Source organism: Ictalurus furcatus, chromosome 23 (assembly GCF_023375685.1).
Source record: "Ictalurus furcatus strain D&B chromosome 23, Billie_1.0, whole genome shotgun sequence".
In the NCBI taxonomy this organism is placed as follows: domain Eukaryota; kingdom Metazoa; phylum Chordata; class Actinopteri; order Siluriformes; family Ictaluridae; genus Ictalurus; species Ictalurus furcatus.
Genome location: NC_071277.1, coordinates 10,066,908 through 10,072,907, shown reverse-complemented (window position 1 = coordinate 10,072,907; position 6,000 = coordinate 10,066,908). Strand labels below are relative to the sequence as shown.

The 6,000-nt window shown below is 37.0% G+C and overlaps 1 protein-coding gene across 3 annotated transcripts in view; it reads left to right on the top strand.

Annotated features, from left to right (window-relative positions):
* The first annotated feature begins 615 nt into the window (after nucleotides 1-615).
* stag1b (stromal antigen 1b) overlaps nucleotides 616-6,000 on the top strand; it is a 33,070-nt gene continuing 27,685 nt past the window's right edge. For 2 of the 3 annotated variants that reach the window (XM_053611276.1, XM_053611275.1), the window contains exon 1: nucleotides 618-951. The gene's annotated coding sequence lies outside the window, so the exon portion shown is untranslated. Of the gene's footprint in view, nucleotides 952-6,000 lie in introns of all 3 variants that reach the window. The other variant, XM_053611277.1, reaches the window with a different exon arrangement.

Sequence of the window (6,000 nt, the reverse complement as noted above, 5' to 3'; positions counted from 1 at the left end):
AGTGTCTATACAATTTAATGCTCGTTATTATAAATATTATTAGACTGTTATAACTTTTTTAGATTATAAATAACACCTTATGTTTTAAATGAGTGAAATTATCTCATATTAACTTGTGATTTAAAAAAATATTTTAATAATTAATGCATTTGACATATTTTACTACCCTCTTTGATCTGTACAATTCTTAAGATTATACAACATGAAATTTTATTACTTTAAGAATATTTTATTGGGGAAAATTTGGGTTTTAGATTTCTTTTTTGTCCACAAATTCCTCGTATTGTCATTTTGGTGTTTAGACATTAATTAAATTTATAAATAACCTTAAGGAGCAGTAAATCCATTATGTATATACTGTATGTTTTTACTATTTACTTAATTTTTTATTCATGTTATTGTTTATTATCCACTATTTATTATATACTACTATAATGCTAGTTATGTTTAAAGATTATTACGATGGGATTAAGAAACGTAATATTTTTTATCATATTCTCCTGAAATAACGTTGGAAAATGAAATAAATGCAGAATAAAGTAATATATTAATGATTAATGTTAAAGTGTTATGTAGGCATCTGAAAGATGTAATAAAATGTGATTTTGTCTGTAATATTAGAGGTTTATTTATATTAAACCATGGTCTGTAGTTTATTTCAAAGTTTCGTCTTTATTATTATTGTTGTTATTATTTTTCCTGCACTGTCAGTGGAGGTGGTGCTGCACTTCTCAGTTTGTCCACCAGGAGGCGCGCTGACATCAGAGTGCGCTCGCGCCATTTCGCAGCGCTGAGTGCCACCAGATGGCAGTTTAGGATTGCTTCTCTGGCGAAAGGCGCGGTTCCGCTTGAGGTCTAAATTAGTATATAAAACATAAAGTATTCTTTCATTATATTGACCCAATTATCGCAAGGGCGCGTTACGGAGATTTCTTTTGTGGCGGGCAGGAGGTAAGTTTGCGCGAGTTTTGAACCTTTACCGAGATCTTTGTGAGGTGAGGGCGTGCTAGCTGAAGCTAAGCAGCTCGTATCAAAGATGGAGGACGCGCTGAGAGAGAGAGAGAGGGAGAGAGAGAGAGAGAGAGAGAGTGAGTGAGTGAGTGAGTGGGGGAGGGGAGCGGAGCGCGCGCCTCTCTACGGTCACCACAGATGATCATCTTGTATCCGTGTGTTAGTGTTAGTAATAAACACACACACCTCAGTTAGCGTGTTCTTAAAACACTGATGGAGAGTACTGGCTTTATTGAAGGTCTTCCCCATTTCTCTCTCTCTCTCTCTCTGCGCGTGTGTGTGTGTTTTATTTTTATTTACTATTTATTTTACACTCGGCTGTGAGGCGCGCGGCTAACACCGCTTCCCTCAGTTCAGTATTGTGACTGTGATTATGCTAAGCTAACCGGAGTCTCGCGCCGCGCTCGCGCCGCGCTGGCGCTACATGTCGATTCGGTGCGTTTTCCTTCCTCGCTGTTCGCGCTACAGTGCGGTGTTATTGTGCAGCTCCGTGCGGAGGCCTGCTCACAGCCTCACCACCGACATGGAGTACAGTTCAGTGCTCATTAATAAACACTGCGGATGTACAGCTGTGTTATTTATCTCATAGTTGGCTGTATTTCAGTAGCTTGGTCCATGCTAGAGCTAATCGGCTAACTAACGTGTCGTCTCGCGCACATAAACATACATTTGGGCGCCAACTTTAGAAGTGCCTCCGCTGCCTTTAGCGCGGACAGAGTCAATAAATTCTTCAGTAAAAAACGAATAAACTGGTTGTTTTTGCCCTTTTTGCTCCTGATAAACTGCGTGATGTTATTTTTATCGGGGCTTATTTTAATCTATGTTTTTGTTTGTTGTTTACTCAGTGGGAGTAAAATAAACTGGGCTCTACAGATTTATTCACTTTCAGTACAGAAATTTGTAAAAAGAAACAGTCTTTTGTTTATTTATTTTTGTTTTGCATATTACAGTTATAATAAATGCTCCTGTAGGTTACCTGTCTGTATTTATCCTGTATTTAAATAAGATTTCCCCGTGTACAAGCAGATGAATTGAAACTAACACACAGAATTAACACCAAATGTGTGAATGTGAAGTGAAGCATTAACTTTCTCTCATAAGACTTTATTTCACTTTGTGTTTATAAACAGGAGCGAATGTCTGACACTAATACAGTCTTTAATCACACCTCAAGAGCAAAGAGTTTCCTGTATAAGTGTTTATTCCTGTAGTTTATTCAGTCTATAATCATCTTTTATAAGCTTGCTGTAAAAACATAACCCTTCTCACAGTTAATACTATTTTACTTTGTCTTTGAATTGTTAGTACAGAGAGATGTTTAATATAAAACCATGTTTGCGGTGATGTTCAGGCTCAGTAATGGAATATTTTATTACTGATTCACAGGATTAAACATTTAATGAAATATATAACGACCCACAGAGCTTTCTTCAAGTGCTTGCTCTTTAAAAAACAATAATCTTTGTCTTTTAGTGTATGAGAGTGTTTAAAACATCTACGACACACATTTATCCAGAAAAGAGCTCATTTTTAATTCTGAATCCACTTCACAGTTTGAGGGTTTTTATGTAAAAGCTGTGTCTTGGACAGCGTGGAGAACTCTTTACACTTTTATTCGGATAGTGTTCTCCGTCCTGATGATCGCTGTAAGTGATATATGAGTTGTGTTTGCAGGTATGAGGAGTGTGTAAGTGTGAAATAAAAGCGGATGTCTCGGTGACTGAAGGACGGATCCATTAAGAGGAAATAATAGAGTTTGGCATGAGGAACACTCCCTCCGTCTCCTGTAGGAAAGCACTGATTGATTACGGTGTGATTGTGTGTTGAAGGTTTTATAAAGCAGGAATTTCTTATCTGCCTAAATGAATCTAGTACTCAGTTGGTAATTAATTTATTATCTCTTAGATATCCTGATTGTTTAAGGATAGAATAAAATACTCTTCATAAATATCAGTTTGTCTCAAGTACCAGTTACATGTAAACTACAGAAATCCTCTGAATATCAGCTGTTGAGTTAGTAAGTAATTCTTCAACTTTAAAAGATGTGGTGTTCCTGTAAATGAGTCTGATCTGTGGTGTTTGGCAGGTCTGATGGAAAACTTTTTACTGTTTATTAATGAACTGTTATGGAGCTGTGCAGGTTCAGAATGCTTCAGTGCCAGTTGTATTGAATCTTCGAGACCATGTTGTTGTTGTGTCTCACGTTGGGGTTTTCTTTTTCGGTTGCCGTGTTCCTCTTTACTGTATCCACGTCTACAGTAATTTATTTTTGTCACAGCGCAGTATGTCCTTTATATATAATTTGCTTTGCAAATATGCCAGTCTGCCTAACATTGCTTAAAAGTGCATGTACCAGATAATTCTGTTTGCTTTTTTTCTCCAGCATGCAGAAGTGTGTGGCGTTTCTGAACAGGTTAGCTTCCTGTTTTATCGTTTCTACAGAGCGCCTCTCTTGCATCCTCCAGGCTGAAATCCAATTTCATATGCAGCTGCATCTCTGTCCTTGGCTCTGTCCCTCTGGGAGAACTCAGTAGAGTAAATACCTTTAATTAGAGCACAATGTGGCCACAGAAATCACACACACACCTACTAATGTCACTCATTGTAGGTGTATTCATGCTTGTTTGCCTTTGCAGCAGGTTTGTGTAAACTTCTTCTTTATCTCCTGTTTCTGCTGAGATGTAAACAGGTGCACATTCAGCAGGCTGTAGTTTTACTGCTTTAATTTAAAATCAGATTGAAAACCTTCTCCAGTAGCAGGTCACATTTATTATCAGATCATTTTATTCTCCTTTGTTCATCTCCATGCTGCCAGGAACAATTACACTATTTGTTCACATGCGTAGTCATTTTTCTTTCACTTATTTGGATGCATGACCTGCAATTCCACAAGGCCAGGTGTTACCATGGCAACAGCTCCCTTGTAGGTCACGTGATCTGTGTCCTTATTTTCATTGGCCGTGACACGAGAATCGATGAACGCGGCTCGACAGGCGCATAAAAAGACGAGGAGTGAGGAGCGGCCCCGCCTTTGTGCTGACTGAATATTTTTGAATTAAAGACGTTGCAGCGTGGAGGATTTTTTTCCTTTATATCACAAACCTGATAATTTACACTGCAGCAGCACAGCAATTAAAGCTGTCATTAAAGGTATAATACCTACAGACAGTTAAAGGTGTCTTCAGTAACGGTTTCATTTCACCTCTCAGGAGCTTTTCAGCAGCTACACAGGAACTCACTGTCATGTACTGTGTTTCTGTCATTATAACCTCTTATTACAGTCCTGAATTCTCATCATGGATTATAGTAAATTAAACATGACTCTATGGTCTGGAACTACTCACCAGCCCTTTATTTACCGTCCCTCCGCTTTAAAGCTAATCAACAGATCTTTGTCGTTCTGTGTTTCCTGTCATTATGTACAACCTGTCAATATTTGACAACTATACACTTCTCTTTTCTAATTAGAGAAATTAAATTACTTTTGGGGTGTGTGTGTATGTGTATATTTTATATATATATATATATATATATATATATATATATATAGCTACACTCTATATATATATATATATATATATATATATATATATATATATATATATATATATATAGCTACACTCTATATATATATATATATATATATATATATATATATATATATATATATATATATATATATGTATGTATGTATGTGTGTGTGTGTGTGTGTGTGTGTGTGTAGAATAGATTATTTGGCTCAATATTGATGCTACGATTATTGAACAGATTCAGGAATAAACCGGTTTCCTCACACTTGATAGTGTTTGGGGTTTATAGAGAGCTGTGAGTGTTCAGTGTGGTTTGTTTGCCATCTTTGTTACAGATTATACTCTATAACACACTGTATATTATAGATGATTAACACTGTTAGTGATGGTGTTCATTCTAGAGACAGCCGTTTGACACTGACTTAGACATAGACTCACCAAACTAACAACTAATGTGCAGTACAACATGGTGTCCTTCTCTGTATGTACAGTACAGCTGCTCACTGCACTTAACATAAGAACATGTGAAATGATCTGTGTGGCACGGAGCAGTTAGTTAGCAGTGTATCTCAGGTAACGATAATTTTCTAGGGATTTGATGATCAGGTTTTACTCGGAGTAACCTCAGAGTCTTCTTCTGTCAGACAACTACTCATTAATTTACAGCAGAAAGTGACGGTTTTCCATAATACTCTATATTTTGTGAAAATGTGATATCATTGTGTTTGAAAATCTATAAATCGATTTCAATTTCAAGTATTTCTTCTTCTTCCTCTGGTTTGATGTTCTCTTATTTAAAGCTGAAATGAAATGTGGAGTTCAGCTCCAGAGTTCCGTAAACACTAAACACTATTTATAACAGAATCATGTAACAAAGACACAGAGAGACACACATACAAAGAGAGAGAGAGAGACACACACAGAGATACACACAGAGACAGATGTGCTACTACAGGAGGGGTTAAGATTTCCCAGCTCAATGAATAGACGTGTTGTAACGGTCCCGTTCTCACAGGGTTCTTAATCGCAGTTCTTTATCTTCATAAGCACATCTGTTGATGATGATGATGATGATGATGATAGTAGTAATAATAATATCAGTGATCAGGATTTTATCTGCTGATATTAAAACACAGAGCCTGGTTTATTTAGGAAAGATCTTTCAGTTATTTAAACCGTGAGCTTTTGGGTAAATGCAAATCTGTGTATGGGTTTAAGTGCTGATATCTTTAGAGACATTTAGAAAGTGTGTGTATGAGAGACAGAGAGAGAGAGTTGTTGATTGCACTGATACTGCGAGACTGATTTTGATCTAAAATGCGTTGCTCTTGGCAGTAAAATGGTGTATCTTTTAGCCTGATTCCGGGCAACTGTCAGTCCCATCTGTAACACACCCATCATTACAGAGGATCACACACACACATCATTACAGTGTGCGTGCGTGCGTGTGAGTCGGTGT